The following is a 17,391-nucleotide window of genomic DNA, read 5'->3' as shown; positions in this document are numbered from 1 at the left end:
GCCTTGTACAATTTTAACATTACATCCCAACATCTATACTCAATGCTCTGAAGGCCAGCACACCAAAAGCTTTCTTTACCATCTTATCTACATGAGATTCCACTTTCAGGGAACTGTGCACAGTTATTCCCAGATCCCTCTGTTCACCTGCATTCTTCAATTCCCTACCATTTACCATGTACGTCCTATTTTGATTTGTCCTGCCAAGGTGTAGCACCTCACACTTATCAGCATTAAACTCCATCTGCCATCTTTCAGCCCACTCTTCCAACTGGCATAAATCTCTCTGTAGACTTTGAAAATCTACTTCATTATCCACAACCCCACCTATCTTAGTATTATCTGCATACTTACTAATCCAATTTACCACACCATCATCCAAATCATTGATGTACATGACAAACAACAGTGGACCCAACACAGATCCCTGTGGCACCCCACTAGTCACTGCCCTCCAACCTGACAAACAACCATCCACCATTACTCTCTGGCATCTCCCATTCAGCCACTGTTGAATCCATCTTGTTACTCCACCATTAATACCCAACAATTGAACCTTCTTAACCAACCTTATGTGAGGAACCTTGTCAAAGGCCTTACTGAAGTCCATATATACAACATCCACTGCTTTACCCTCATCAATTTCCCTAGTAACCTCTTCAAAAAATTCAAGAAGTTTAGTCAAACATGACCTTCCAGGCACAAATCCATGTTGACTGTTCCCAATCAGACCCTGTTTATCCAGGTGCTTATATATATTATCTCTAAGTATCCTTTCCATTAATTTGCCCACCACTGACGTCAAACTAACAGGTCTATAATTGTTAGGTTTACTCTTAGACCCCTTTTTAAACAATGGAACAACATGCGCAGTATGCCAATCCTCCGGCACTATTCCCATTTCTAATGACATTTGAAATATTTCTGTCAAAGCCCCTGCTATTTCTACACTAACTTCCTTAAATGTCCTAGGGAATATCCTGTCCGGACCTGGAGACTTATCCACTTTTATATTTCTCATAGTTTCTATAGCTACTCTACTTGTTTCCCTTACCTCACATAATTCAATATCCTTCTCCTTGGTGAATACCGAAGAAAAGAAATTGTTCAATATCTCCCCCATCTCTTTTGGCTCTGCAGATAGCTGTCCACTCTGTATCTCTAATGGACCAATTTTATCCCTCGTTATCCTTTTGCTATTAATATAGCTGTAGAAACCCTTTGGATTTACTTTCACCTTACTTGCCAAAGCAACCTCATATCTTCTTTTAGCTTTTCTAATTTCTTTCTTAAGATTCTTTTTACATTCGTTATACTCCTCAAGCACCTCATTTATCCATGCTGCCTATAATTATTGTAGATCTCTCTCTTTTTCCGAACCAAGTGTCCAATTTCCCTTGAAAACCATGGCTCTTTCCAATTTTTACTATTTCCGTTCAACCGAACAGGGACATAAAGATTCTGTACTCTTAAAATTTCACCTTTAAATGTACTCCATTTCTCTTCCACATCTTTCCCATAAAACAAACTGTCCCAATTTATTCCTTTTAAATCCTTTCGCATCTCCTCAAAGTTAGCCTTTCTCCAATCAAAAATCTCAACCCTAGGTCCAGTTCTGACCCTCTCCATAATTATATTGAAACTAACTAACAAGCATCTTTTAGATAAAGTAGGAGTAGCATTTATTGTACCAGAATTTCACATCAAAGTAGGGAAGAAGATCAATAATGAGGTCTCAGTATACACAGGTGAAATGATTGCAATATTGTTAGCGGTACAGTGGGTCGAGGATACTAGGCCTTTAAGGACAGTTATTTGTTCAGATTCAAGTTTAGCAATAAAGAGTTTACAGCACAGCCATTCAGACAGTAGACCAGACATTTTGATTGAAATACAACAAACACTATTCAGAATTCAAATGATGGGGCTTACAGTCATATTTTATGGGTACCAGCACACATTGGCATTAGAGGAAACAAAATGGCAGATAAGGTAGCAAAAGAGGTAACAAAAAGAAGTAAGATTGATTTAAGTATTAACATTGGTAAAACTGAAATCAAAGACATTATTAAGCAAAGACTGAAGGAAAGATGGCAAAAGCAATGGGAGGAAGAGCGGAAAGGACGGTGGTTCTACAGAGTCCAGAGGAAAGTGGGAGAAATTAGATGTGCAGGAAAGAACAGAAAAGAGGAGACAGTAATTTCAAGAATCAGATTTGGACACACTGGTCTGAACAGTACACTTTTTATAATAGGCAAGCATAATACAGGCAGATGTGAATACTGTGGGCAAGAAGAGACAATAGAGCATGTCATTATACATTGTGAGAGGTATGAGGAAGAAAGAAGACAAATGAGTGAACGATTCAGAAAAGAAAAAGTACAATTTGATTTAATAGATATTTTACAAAAGAATTCATATAAGTGCTATCAAATCCTATTGCTTTTTCTCAGGGTAACCAATTTGTTCGGAAAGATATAGGTTATTAGTATATAAGTTATAATGTTATTTGATCCACACTCCATACCAGTTGGTGGCGGTAATGCACTAAAAAGTTGTTTGCCAACCGCCAAAAAAAACTACATAGAAGAAGAACAACAAGCATCTTTATTGTCTAGTTCATCATTACATATGCAGTACATCACACGTTCTGCCTACTGCAGCTACTGCTGGACAGCAGGCGAGTTCTTACACTATAAATCATATAATTAGGCGGGGTTATAATTACTAAGCATTCTGATTGGCTAACATGCAATAGCCAATCTACATCTCTTCTTATAAATGAAAAAGCAATTAAGGCATTTCAAACTATAAACCAAGTAAATAATAATGGGGTTAAACAAAATCGCCAGATCTAATAGCTGGCCTGCTAAGCCGCCCGGTCCTCGTACGGTATGGGGCTGCCTCATCAACCTTTTCCTCCGAAAAATTGAGGGCTGGGGTAGGTAAATCTGCGGGTCTGTGGGGAGAGACAGCAGGGGAACCTGGGGTGGACCGTCGCGGGGATTCCGGGGAGCAGGTTACAACAGGGGACGCAGGGACAGACTGACGCGGGGAGTGGGCGGACCAGGTAGCGGCAGGTGCTGGAACGGCTGCAACAGGCTGGAGGAGCTCTGCTGCTCCAACCGGTCTCTGCGTCATGCACCTGACGTAATGATGCGCGTGCGGCTGGACAGGGTCTTCTTCACGTCGTCACTCACGTGACTCCGAAGTAAAATTCTCTTACGATAGACACAAAATGCTGGACTAACTCACCGGGTCAGGCAGCATCTCTGGAGAAAATGAATGGATGACTAAGAGTCAGGGGAGCAGGAAATTAGAGGTATAAAAGGTTCAGAATAAATCAGAACTAGTCAGAGTGCGGCCACAGGCAAATTTGAGGAACAACACCTCACATTTCGCTTGGGCAGCTTACAACCTAGCCATATGAATATTGATTTCTCTAATTTCAAGTAACCCTTGCATTTACTTTCTCTCCGCCTCTCCCCCAACCAAGTCACCCTGTCAGTTACCCTGTTCACATCCATATATCTCCACTTCTTCCACGGCCAACAAGGGATCATTGTGGGCTCCACCGTCATCGGTGCCGGCTCTGATTTGTTCTGAATGTTGTCATACCACTGGTTTCTCACTCCCTGACTCTCAATCTGAAGAAGGGTTTTGACCCAAAATGTCACCTATTCGTTATCTCCAGGGATGTTGCCTGACCCGGTGAGCTACTCCAGCATTTTGCGTCTATCTTCGGTGTAAACCAGCATCTGCAGTTCCTTTCTTAAATTCTCTTGCTTTGAAGGCCTTAATTGTACGCACCATCTGCATGTTTGCTTTCAGTGTAACCAAGTCTCTCTGTTTAGCAAGGAGGAAAAAACTGCTGATCAGGACTAAACACCACAGAAAAAGAAAGAGAGACTATCACCTTTTGGTTTCTAGTTTGAAAATGCAGCCATTTAGATCTTCATTTTTATGGTTATACCAAGTGACTTAAACATTGCTTTTCACTTTTGGTTGCAGATGCTTCGAAAGTCGATCCCTGTTGAGAGATGCACCATGTTGCAGTTGTTATTGCTTTCAATATTGGATTCCATGGAGACAGAGCTCAACATGCTGTCTTTACAAGGAAGCACATTGGCGCTACCAGTCCGGATGAATCATAGGCAACATACTCTAGCTTAATTGTGAACTGAGCAGTTTCCACAGACTTGTACAGTAGGTTCTTAACATGAATGTGAATGGACATGAGAATAGATAGACATGAAGATTCATTTAAATGTGATCATTAAAATGTGATCATTAAAATAATAAACTGGACAGATAGAAACCATTTTCTTTGATGGGAAAATCCTGAACACAGGGAAAATCAACCATATCAGAAATGCTAATGTTAAGTACTTCTTCACACAAAGGGCAGTGGATCTCTGAAACATTCTCCCATGAATGTGAGATTCATTGAATCTTGCAAAATCAAGGTAGACAATGCGCAGGATACAGAACCAATGAGTGTAAATGAAATCAATATACAGATCAGCCAAGATTAATTTAAATGGTGGAGTGGGTTCTATGAATAGAATGATGAATTTCTGCTTCTGTGGCCCTGCAAAGTAGTTATATCCACAATGATATGACCCTGTGTAGGAAGGAACTGCAGATGCTGGTTTACACCGAAGATAGACACAAAATGCTGGATTAAATCAGCAGGTTCAGCAGCATCTCTGGAGAAAAGGAATAGGTGACGTTTCGGGTCAACTCGCTTTTTCAGACTGCCTTCTGACTCAAGAAGAGTCTTGACCCGAAACATCACTTATTCCTTTCCTCCAGAGATGCAGCCTGACCCGCTGAGTTACTCCAGCATTTTGTATTTATCTATGATATGACCCTTATTCCTTTGAGTGCCAGTCTGCACTCTGTTACAGAGGCAATGACTCCAATATATTGGGAAATCATAGGGCATGGCAGATCACCAGTTGCAAGCCAAGAACCTAGTTAGTGACCTGACAAATGTACTGGTGTTTACAGCAAGCTCCCATTTATACACAAGCATAACATTAAATATCTGTCCACATTAACAACCAGTGGAAAGGATTTGCAATTTGGAACTGTTAGACACAATTTAAAATTGTGATACCAGCTGTTTGAGTAATCCGCCTTGAATGCCTTGGACATGGACTTCAATAGGGAGTTGATCTCACGGTTCATCAATGGTCTCTGGCTGGGGAACAGTTGAATTTACTTCTCTTGGCACAACTAATGGAACAACTAATGATGCATTTTCAATTATCCTGAGCCTGGCAAGACATTTATATCACAATGTACTCCTTTTAATTGATTATTCACTTTGGAATGTAGCATGACATTTTCCTAGACGTTTTGTTGTAAGGTTGTAGGTTGCATCTAAAAGCTTCAACTTATGTTGGTCAGGGAGGGATTGTTGTGTGCAACTTGAGACACCATTAGGAGTGCAGCAAGAAAATATCTATTGCATTGAGCACAGGAGTTCCTGAATGGCAGACTTCACCCTGATACGATTTCTCATGCAATCTAACGGGGTAACACCAAATTTATGCACAACTGGCATAGAAATATACATTGATATTGGTTTCTTATTATCATTCGCATCAATTACACAAGTGACAAACTTTGATTTGCGTTTTATCCAGGTAAAACATCAATGCATGGATACAGGCAAACCATGCAGAATAGTGTTACAGATGCAGAGAAAGTGCAGATAGTAGAAAGAGTGTTATGGGCCTGTCCCACCTAGGTGAGTTTTTAGGCAACTGCAGGAGATTATGCAGTCGCCACATAGTCACGACATGTTCACGGGTGGTTGCCAGGGAGTCGCCTTCATGGTCGTGAAGAGTCTAGAATGAAGCTGCCATGGAGAGTAGCGAGATTTCTTGACCCTTAGATGGATCTCTCTAGGAGGTCCTAGTTGGTTGCCAGGAGGTCGAAGGTTCTCGTAGGTTCTTGTAGGTTGTAGCCGATGCTGACCAGTGAATTTAATTGGGGGAAAAGAACGTAAGCAATAGTTTTCAGAACCAAGGATAACCGACCGGTAATGTTAATGTCCGCCAAGTCACAGCCATGTATCTCTGGCTTCTTAAACGTTGTCTCCCCTCCTTCTCCCTCCATCTCCCTCCTTCTCCCCCTCTCTCCCCCCCTCTTTTAAAGGACTTACCATACACTGTGCTTCACCCAACTTAATTACAGCGCCTACCTTCCTGTTCATCGCGGTATGTGGTTTGTATCACCTTGGCTTTGCACCATGTGAATTTCACTCAGTGAATTTCACTCAGACTGTGCTCCCCCCGTTTTCCCTCTCCCCCGCCTGCATTACGGGCTGGCGAAGGAAGCGATGTGTGTGTGTGTGCACTTTGACAGTCGCCGGTTTTTCAGTTGCCAGTTTTTCAGGCAACTTGACAGTCGCTGGCAGTCACCTGAAAAATCGCCCAAGTGGTACAGGCCCATAAGGGCCATGTAAAGGTAGATCGGGGGATCGTGAAAAAATCTTAACTTGTAACAAATCCACAAGCCTGATAACAGTGGGAAAGGGGCTGCCCTTACATCTGGGTGGGGTGCGGATTATGTGCTTATTGTATCTTCCGCCCAAAAGGAGACAGGAGAAGACGTTATGGCTGGGATGCAAGTGATCCTTTTCTGAGACAGTGTGTAGTGCAGAGAGTCAAATGGGTGAGGCATCCTGGGCTGTGGATGGGCAGAGAGTTAAATGGGTGCGTGACGTCCTGGGCTGTGGCCACAACATTATGCCATTTCTTGCGATCTTGGGCATCCTGTTAGGATGCTTTCCATGGTGTATCTGGAGGAATTGATAAGAGTCATTGGAGTAATGTTATACTTCCTTCATCCTCTCAGAATTAATTGCCACAAACAGCTGTGGAGGCCAAGTCAATGGATATTTTTAAGGTGTAGGAAAGAACTGCAGGTGCTGGTTTAAATTAAAGGTAGACACAAAATGCTGAAGTAACGCAGCGGGACAGGCAGCATCTCTGGAGAGAAGGAATTGATATTTTTAAGGTGCAGGTTGATAGCTTCTTGATTAGTAAGGGTGTCAGGGTTATGGGGTGAAGGCAGTAGAATAGATTAGATCAGCCATCATTGAATGGCAGAGTAGACTTGATGGGCTGAATGGCATAATACTACTCCTATAACTTATGAATTTATGAACTTCTGATGAGGTGGAGGCATTAATGTGTTTGCTTGGCCGTAGCATCAACGGATTAGACCCGGATAAATTGCTGGTTATCGGTGCGTAGGAACATAAAGTTCTCGACCATCTCCACTTCAACGTGCTAATTGATCCAGTGTCTATGCCACATTCTTTTGCATAGCTCCCTCCATTTGTGAACAATATATAATTGATTTAGTCTTGGAATCTAGCATGAAAAATAAAAAATTACCAATGTTACCACATATATCTATTTGGCAGACGTTGCCTTTATAAATTAACTCAGTTTATGCACAAAGCAATCTCGGCTTACCATTCTGTGAAAACTAATTGAGCCCATTGTAATGTAGTGAACTTTTCCAAAGTTTTGACCCATTAATACTTGTGGGATGTGTGCCAGACCTCTGATATTATTTTTAAAGCCATTGTGTGTCTGCCTTTTACCTACCTTCTAACATTAAAGGTACACATTTGGGAAGATCAGACAAACTAATACATTGTCTGACGAAGGGTCTCGACCCAAAACTTCACACATTCCTTCTCTCCTGAGATGCTGGCTGTCCTACTGAGTTACTCCAGCATTTTGTGTCCATTTTCAGTTTAAACCAGCATCTGCAATTCCTTCCCACACATTAAAAATTAAATGCTTTCATAATTCCATCTTCAGCATTTTAAAACATCCCTATGTTTTCTTATTATTGCAGTCTTCCCAAATATTCAAGAGCTTTGGGCAACGTGGTTCTGTGGATCTGGAGGCCATACAGGAGGGGAGAGAGAAAGAGAACTGTAGTCTGTGCTGCCTGCCTGGTGCCCGGATTCAGGACATCTTGACTGACCTGCAGAGGAACTTGGACTGCGAGGGGAAAGATCCAGTTGTCGTGGGTCATGTGGGTGCCAATGACATGGGTAGAATAAGGAAGGACTTTCTGGTGAGGACATTTCAGCAGGTAGGAAGTAAATTGAACAGCAGAACCTAAAAGGTAATACTCTGTGGATTGCTACCTTAGCCACGAGCAAATTGGCATTGGGTCAAGTGGATTAAACGGTTGAATGAGTGGCTCGAAGGTTGGGGTTGGAGCAGTAGGTTTGAATTTTGTGGGGCATTAGCATCAGTATTGGGGAAGGAGGGAGCTGTTGCATTGGGACAGGCTCCACGTGAACCCTGCTGGGACCAATGTCCTGGAAAACTGCATAACTAGGGCCATAGATAGGGCTTTAAACTAAATAGTGTGTGTGTGTGTGTGGGGGGGGCAACAAATGAGAAATATTTTGATGAAGTTAAAGGGAAGGATAGTGCAGAGAATGTCATTGAAGTCTCCAGAACCAATAGGACAGAAAGTTTAAGAAGGGATAAGAGTCTAAGGTCAGGCAAAATGGGGACCAATATATAGAAGAGGGATGGTGAATACTGAACTAAAGGTATTATATTTCAATGCACAGAGTATATGGAACAAAGTAGATCTTGTAGTGTTGTGGTTCACTTACTCTTAAACAGACAAAAACGCAAATAAAATCAGTAATCAATCATTGAAATTTTTATTTCACAAAGTGGGTATGGTAAGACAGTATGTAGATAAGACTATACAGAGTAATCCCACACAAAGGGGCAGTGATTACGTACATGTATTTATACTTTAATAATCAGCGATTCAGCAATACCTGATCTACAGAGCATAATACAACCTCTTGCTTCTTAAGATTGACAGCTTCTTAAGATTGACAGGTTCTTCTGAGAGAGGAAGGGTTAGCCATATATGGTTATATGAGAAGGCTATTTTTCTGCAGAACAAGCATTTTGTTTTTTTTACTAAATGGCATACATTATAATCTTATAGAGCAAGGGTAGGAGCTAAGAGTGTCTGAACATCCTCTTAATGTTTATGTTATAGAGGAGACATTCATGAAGTTGTGCTTGTTGTCTCACTTGTTATGGGAAAAGGAGCATAAACATATTTTTAGCCTTGTTAGTTTAACAGGAGCAAGGGTCAGATCTTTCAGTTGGCTTTGCAATTAATAAGAGAAAGGTAACAGCCTGTCTTAGTTTCAGCTGAATCCATTTTTGTAAAGTTTAAATCTTTTAAACTTCCTCAGTAGAGTTTGGTACTGTAAATAATTTGATAATATTCCTCTCCATTCTGAGCTTGCAGCAAGTTAGAAATCCGATTAAAGGCCGATAAATCCCCAGGGCCAGATAGGCTGCATCCCAGAGTACTTAAGGAAGTACCTCCAGAAATAGTGGATACATTAGTAATAATCTTTCAAAACTCTTTAGATTCTGGAGTAGTTCCAGAGGATTGGCGGGTAGCAAACGTAACCCCACTTTTTAAGAAGGGAGGGAGAGAGAAAACAGGGAATTACAGACCAGTTAGTCTAACATCGGTAGTGGGGAAACTGCTAGATTCAGTTATTAAAGATGGGATAGCAGCACATTTGGAAAATGGTGAAATCATTGGACAAAGTCAGCATGGATTTACGAAAGGTAAATCATGTCTGACGAATCTTATAGAATTTTTCGAGGATGTAACTAGTAGCGTGGATAGGGGAGAACCAGTGAATGTGGTGTATCTGGACTTCCAGAAGGCTTTCGGCAAGGTCCCACATAAGAGATTAGTATACAAACTTAAAGCACACGGCATTGGGGGTTTAGTATTGATGTGGATAGAGAACTGACTGGCAAACAGGAAGCAAAGAGTAGGAGTAAACGGGTCCTTTTCACAATGGCAGGCAGTGACTAGTGGGGTACCACAAGGCTCAGTGCTGGGACCCCAGCTATTTACAATATATATTAATGATCTGGATGAGGGAATTGAAAGCAATATCTCCAAGTTTGCAGATAACACTAAGCTGGGGGGCAGTGTTAGCTGTGAGGAGGATGCTAGGAGACTGCAAGGTGACTTGGATAGGCTGGGTGAGTGGGCAGATGTTTGGCAGATGCAGTATAATGTGGATAAATGTGAGGTTATCCATTTTGGTGGCAAAAAAATGGGAAAGCAGACTATTATCTAAATGGTGGCCGATTGGGAAAGGGGGAGATGCAGCGAGACCTGGGTGTCATGGTACACCAGTCATTGAAGGTAGGCATGCAGGTGCAGCAGGCAGTAAAGAAAGCGAATGGTATGTTGGCTTTCATAGCAAAAGGATTTGAGTATAGGAGCAGGAAGGTTCTACTGCTGTTGTACAAGGTCTTGGTGAGACCACACCTGGAGTATTGCGTACAGTTTTGGTCTCCAAATCTGAGGAAGGACATTATTGCCATAGAGGGAGTGCAGAGAAGGTTCACCAGACTGATTCCTGGGATGTCAGGACTGTCTTATGAAGAAAGACTGGATAGACTTGGTTTATACTCTCTAGAATTTAGGAGATTGAGAGGGGATCTTATAGAAACTTACAAGATTCTTAAGGGATTGGACAGGCTAGATGCAGGAAGATTGTTCCCAATGTTGGGGAAGTCCAGGACAAGGGGTCACAGCTTAAGGATAAGGGGGAAATCCTTTAAAACCGAGATGAGAAGAACTTTTTTCACACAGAGAGTGGTGAATCTCTGGAACTCTCTGCCGCAGAGGGTAGTCGAGGCCAGTTCATTGGCTATATTTAAGAGGGAGTTAGATGTGGCCCTTGTGGCTAAGGGGATCAGAGGGTGTGGAGAGAAGGCAGGTACGGGATACTGAGTTGGATGATCAGCCATGATCATATTGAATGGCGGTGCAGGCTCAAAGGGCCGAATGGCCTACTCCTGCACCTAATTTCTATGTTGCTATGTTTCTATGAAATTGGTAGGTATGATGTTGTAGGCATTACGGAGACATGGCTGTAAGAGGATCAGAGCTGGGAGCAGAATATGCAAGGTTACACAACATCCTATCAAAAAGACAGACAGGTGGGCAATGGGGGTGGTGTAGCTCTGCTGGACAGGAATTATATTTATCAAGGGATGACATAGGACCAGAAGATGTAGAATCCCTGTGGGTTGAGCTGAAAAAATTCAAGGATAAAAATACCCTGATGGGAGTTATACACCGGCCTCCGAATGTAAGGTACAAATTACATCAGGAGATACAATCGGCATGTAAAGAAGGCAATATTGTAGTGGTCATGGAGGAATTCAATAGGTAGACTGGGAAAATCAGGTTGTTAGTGGAATTTGTAGAGTGCCTCCGAGATGCCTTGTTAGAGCAGCTTGTAGTCGAGCCTACTAGGGAAAAGGCAAATCTAGATTTGTTGTTGTGTAATGAACCTGATTTGATTAGGGAGCTTAATGTAAAGGAAGCCCAAGGAGGTATTGACCATAATGCAATAAATTTCAACCCTCAGTTTGAGAGGGAGAAGATGAAATCAGATGTGTCCGTATTAATTTTGAGTTAAGGTAACTACAGAGGCATAAGGCAGAAGCTGATTAGAAAGGGACTCTAGCAAGAATGATGGTGAAGCAGCAATGGGAGGATTTTCTGGGAGTAATTTGGAAGATGCAGTATCTTTTCACCCCAAAGAGCAAGAAAGTTTCTCATGGGGAGAATGAGGTGACCGTGGGTGACAAAGAAAGTCAAAGACAGCATAGATAGACAAAACTAAAAGAGAAGACATATAATATTGCGATGATTAGCATGAAGATGGAGGATTGTAAGCTTTTAAAAACCTACAGAAGGTAAAAAGGCAATACAGGGAGAAAAGGTGAAATATTAAGGTAAGCTAGCCAATAATATAAAAGAGGATAGCAAACATTTCTTCAGATAAATAGAGGGTAAAAGAGAGGCCAGAGGACATTGGACCACGGAAAAATGGCACTGGAGAAGTAGTAACGGGGAATAAATAAATTGAAGATTAATTTTTTTTTTAAATTTCAGTCTTCACCAGCAGCGTGCCTGAAATTCAAGAGTGTCAGGGTGCAGATGTTACTGCAGTGGCTATTACTAAAGAGAAGGTGCATGGGAAGCTGAAAGGTCTGAAGGTGGATAAGTCACCTGGACGAGATGGATTAACCCCAGGGTACAGCAAAGAGGTAGCTTTAGAGATTGTGGAGGCATTAGTGGTGAACTTTCAAGAATCACGAGAGTCAGCAGTGGTCCCAGAGGAATGGATAATTGCAAATGTCACTCCTCTGTTCAGGATGGTAGCAAAGCAAATGCGGGAAAGCCATAAGCCGGTTAACCTGACTTCAGTGATTGGTAAGATTTTAGAGTCCATTATTAAGGATGAGGTTTCCGAGTACTTAGAAGCAGATGATAAAATAGTCCAAAGTCAGCATGGTTTTGTAAAGGGGAGATCTTGCCTGAAATATTTGAGGAAGTAAATAACAGGATAGATAAAGGAGTGTTAGTGGATGTTGTTTACCTGGATTTTGAAAAGGTATTTGATAAGGTGCCACATGAGCATCTGCTAAACAAGATGAGAGCCCATGGTATTAGAGGGAAGATAATAGCATGGATAGAAGGTTGGCTGAAAGGCAGAAGGCAAAGGGTGGGAATAAAGGGAGCTTTTTCTGGTTGACTGCCGGTGACTAGTGGTGTTCCCAGGGGTCAATGTTTCGGCCGTTAATCTTCACGTTGTCTATCAATAGTTTGGTTCAGAGAATTTATGGCTTTGTAGCCATTTGCAGATGATACAACGATAGGTGGAGGGGCAGGTAGTATAGAGAAAGCAGAAACTCTGCAAAAGGACTTGGATTGGTTGGGAGAGTGGGCAAAGAAGTGTCAGATGAAATACAGACGAGCAAAGTGAGCAGCCATGCACTTTGGTAGTAGGAACAAAGTCGTAGACTATTTTCTAAATGGGGGGAGGATTCGGAAATCGGAGGTGCAAAGGGATTTGGAAGTGCTATAACAGGGTTCCCAAAAGGTTAATTTACAGGTTCACGAGTCAAGTCAAGAGAGTTTTATTGTCATATGTCCCAGATAGATCAATGAAATTCTTACTTGCTGCAGCACACCAGAATATGTAATAATAATAAATAATATGATAAACGAGAGAGAGAAAAAAAGTTCAATGTGTATATATACAGTACACATACTCATATATATATATATATATATACACACACACACACACACACACACACACACACACACACACACACACACACACACACACACACACACACACACAGGCTGAATCAGTAGTAAAGAAGGCAAATGTAATTTTAGCGTTTATTTCGAGAGGACTAGAAAATAAAAAATAGTGGCGTAATGCATCTATAGGCATTATAAGGCTCTATAAGGCATTGGTCAGACCGCATTTGGTTTATTTTGAGCATTGGTGAGCTTATCTGAAGAGGGATATGTTGGAGTTGGAGAGGAGGTTTACAAGAATGATTCCAGGGATGATTGGGTTAATACAGTGGCTTGCAAAAGTATTCATACCCCTTGAACTTTTCCACATTTTGTCACGTTACAACCACAAACGTAAATGTATTTCATTGGGATTTTATGTGATAGACCAACACAAAGTGACACATAATAGTAAGATTAAACGAGTACTTACCAGTGCGAAGTTTGATCTGTATTTTATGAGGAGTTACGATGAGGGATTACGTGAAGAACCCACCCAGCGCGCAGGCGCGGCATATTTCCAAGCAGTGGTGTGGAATCACAGATAGACACAAATTGAAGTAAAGATAGTAAAGACCAATGAGACATCAGTCCGAGTTTGATCTATACAATGAGGGTGGGAGCGGAGGGCACGTAATCCCTCATCGTAACTCCTCATAAAATACAGATCAAACTTCGCACTGGTAAGTACTCGTTTAATCTTACTATTTTACTTCGGAGTCACGTGAGTGACTACGTGAAGACTTCAAAGGTCTGTGATTTCAAACCGTGTAACAGTTATATCACTCACTGCCGAAAGATCATCGAGGGAGGAAGTGGTATCTAAAGACCAACAAGTTTGTTTAGTTTTAAAAAACAAATGTTTATTAACTACAACAAAAAATAGCTCCCCTGGGCTTTTAAATTATAAATTTGCGGTTTCTAAAATTCTTTCCGCAAAGACGTCCTTTTCCATCAGCGGTTTCCTGTAGAATTTTTGGAATGTCGATTCCCTTGACCATCCCGCTGCTCTGAGGATGTGGTCTAGGGGAACCTGCATCCTATCCGCCGCTGAGGTGGACGCTGCCCTGGTTGAATGGGATTTAAAAACATCTGTGTTAATCCCTGCCATGTTAAGGACCCGTTTCAACCATCTGGATATTGTCTGGCTGGTAACCCGTCCAAAAGGCTTTTTATGGCTGACCCATAAGGCTTTTTCTCTCCCTCTAAGAGTTTGGGTAGTGTCTAAATAATGATGAAGGTGGGTCACCACACACAGCCTAGGATCTGGAGGGTATGCCCGGAAGATCAACGGGGAGTTGGATGTACCTGGTCTGCTTTGTTTTACCAACCCCGGCATGGTGAAAGTAATGGTATCTGGGGTGGTCACCATGTGGTTCAGATTTAACTGATGCAGCGACTGAACCCTCTGAGCTGAGACAAGCGCCATGAGCATGAGGGTCTTATAAGTGGACTGTTCCAGGCTCAGGGATCCCACCGGAGGCCAACCTCGAAGGTGTGTCAATACTACACTCACATCCCACATATGGGTGTATCTAGGTGTAGGGGGTTTGGTGTTAAAGATCCCTTTAAGGAGTTTGATAACCAGAGGGTGGGATCCCATACTATGCTGTCCTATGGGCATAAGGTATGCGGACAGGGCGCTCCGAGCTGTATTGATGGCACTGTAGCTCATCTTTAGGCCATGGTGCAGGTGGGCCAGGAACTCCAGCACATCCGAGATCGAAGCCGTCTTGTAGGATGTCCCTGCTTCCAGACAGTACTGTTCCCACTTCCTGATGTAGGTCAGGTACTGTTTCTTGGTGGAAACTCGCAGGGATGCCGACATGGTGGTGATTGTTCTCTCTGATAACCCCAATCCCCGGTAAGGTCTGTTCAGAATCTGGAAACCAGGAGGTTCAATTTTTGGTGGCATGGATGACTAATGCCAGTTACCGGGTGAGTCAATAATTGGGGGTGGTTATGAAGGACCATAGGTGTCTCTACCACCATGTCGTGGAACATTGGGAACCATGGTTGGGTAGGCCAGTCGGGCACGACCAAAATGCCGGAGGCTGAGTCCGCCTGAATTTTTTGGAGTACCCGACTGATGAGGCAGAAGGGAGGGAAAGCATAGAAAAAGAAATTTCCCCAATCCAGCGTGAAGGCATCTACCGCTGCTGCCTCTGGGTCTGGTTCCCAAGCCACATACATGGGTAGTTGGTGATTTAGTCTAGACGCAAACAAATCTATATCTGGCGTTCCATATTGCTTGACAATTCTAGCAAATAGTTTTGGGTCCAACATCCATTCGATGTTGTCATTGAATTTTCGTGACCTGGTGTCCGCCACTAAATTTAGCTTGCCTGGTAAATAGGCAGCTGATAGCCAAATATGTCTCTCGACACACCATTGCCAGATTATAGCAGTTAATTTGTCGCATGATACTGATTTTATGCCACCCATGTGCTGGATATAAGATACCGCCGTAGTGTTGTCGATCATAATCCTGACATGCACATGCCGCATATCAGATGTATATGCTTTTAGCCCATAAAAGGCGGCGAGCATTTCCAAGAAGTTAATGCCCAGTGATTGTAGTAGCGATGCCTCTGAGTTAGTCCATCTGCCACCTGTGCTGTCTATGGAGTTAGTAGCTCCCCAGCCTAAAGCACTGGCATCCGTTGTAATGATTATGTTAGGATTGGTTACGGCGATAGGACTGTGACTGTGCCAAATATTATCAACCCACCACTGAAGTTCTGATTTGGCTTCAGTGGGTAACTCCATTTTGCGGTCATAATGCCCCCTATTAAGACGTAATGCATGAGTCCTTGCTCTTTGCAAATTTTGATAATGCAAGGGCCCATGTTGGGCAGCCGGAAATGCTGCTACTATAGAGCCAATGACTCTGGCTACGTGCCGTATCCTTGGTTGCGGTGTAGCAATTAAATGGTTACAAGCTTCGATGAGTGAAACTTTTTTGTCTCTGGGCAGAGTGACAGTCATATGGACAGTGTCAATAGTGAAGCCTAGGTAATCCATATTAGTAGTAGGCTCCAATATTGATTTATCTGGGTGAAGGATGAAACCCAAAGTTTCAAGGAGTTGTTTAGTGGCTAAAACTCCTGCGACAGCTAGTTCCCTTGTTCTCCCTAATATGAGAACATCATCCAGATAGGCCACGACTAAATGTTTTAGTTCTCTCAATTTTCTCATGGCCACTTTGAGAATTTTTGTAAATAATCTGGGAGCTGTCGTTAAACCATTGGGCAAGGCTCTGTACTGCCATAGCTGGCCCATCCAGATAAATTTCAGATATTTGTAATAATCTCTATGAATGGGTACCAAATAGTAAGCATCCTTGATATCTATGCTTGCCATGTAGTATCCCTTGGAGATCAGTTGTCTGGCAGTGACAAATGTCTCCATTTTGAAATGTTGATACTCAACAGACTGATTAAGTGACGTCAGATCAATAATAATGCGACATCCACCATCTTTTTTGGTTTTGAGAAAAATATTTGATACAAATTCTTGCGGCTCGTGTGTGGTCATTTCTATGATGCCTTTAGCCACGAGCCGATCTAGTTCAGCTTGTCCTTCTACCTTCTCAACTGCTGAGGGAAGGAATACCCTTTGGGGCATGTGCTGAACTGGCGGTTCTATGCCTGGTTTGAATTCAATTTTGTATCCACTGATACTGTTGAGTATAAACTTATTGTTAGTTAAGGAGCACCAAACATGCTTGAAGAACCTCAAACGTCCTCCTGTTAATACAGCACCCGTCGTCTGTGTATGTTGGCAGGAACCAGACCCACCTACCTCCATGTTTATTTGTGGGGCCGTTTTCGGTAGGTTTGGCCCAAGGTTGTCCGTGTTGGTGCTGCGGTGGGGCGGCGCATCTTCCCACGGCTCCGCCCTGGGCCCCGCTCTAAAAAAGAGCTCTGGGGGTAGTGGGAGGCGGTCACCAGGCTTTCACCAGCTCGGTACCTGCTGGTGGATGCCGAGGCGTGCTGCCAACTGGGTGTCTTCACCCTGCTCGGTCCTGGCCCTGCCCTCATGAGGCCTACTGGTTTGGCCGCCTCTTCCAACTCCTTCAGTTTTTTGGCCAAATCTGCACCAAATAGCAGCGCCTCTCGTTCGGGCGCTGGAGCTTTGCAGAGGCCTGCATATTTCGGATTGAGG

The sequence above is a fragment of the Leucoraja erinacea genome, chromosome 1 (assembly GCF_028641065.1).
Source record: "Leucoraja erinacea ecotype New England chromosome 1, Leri_hhj_1, whole genome shotgun sequence".
In the NCBI taxonomy this organism is placed as follows: domain Eukaryota; kingdom Metazoa; phylum Chordata; class Chondrichthyes; order Rajiformes; family Rajidae; genus Leucoraja; species Leucoraja erinaceus.
This window is presented reverse-complemented; position numbering follows the sequence as displayed.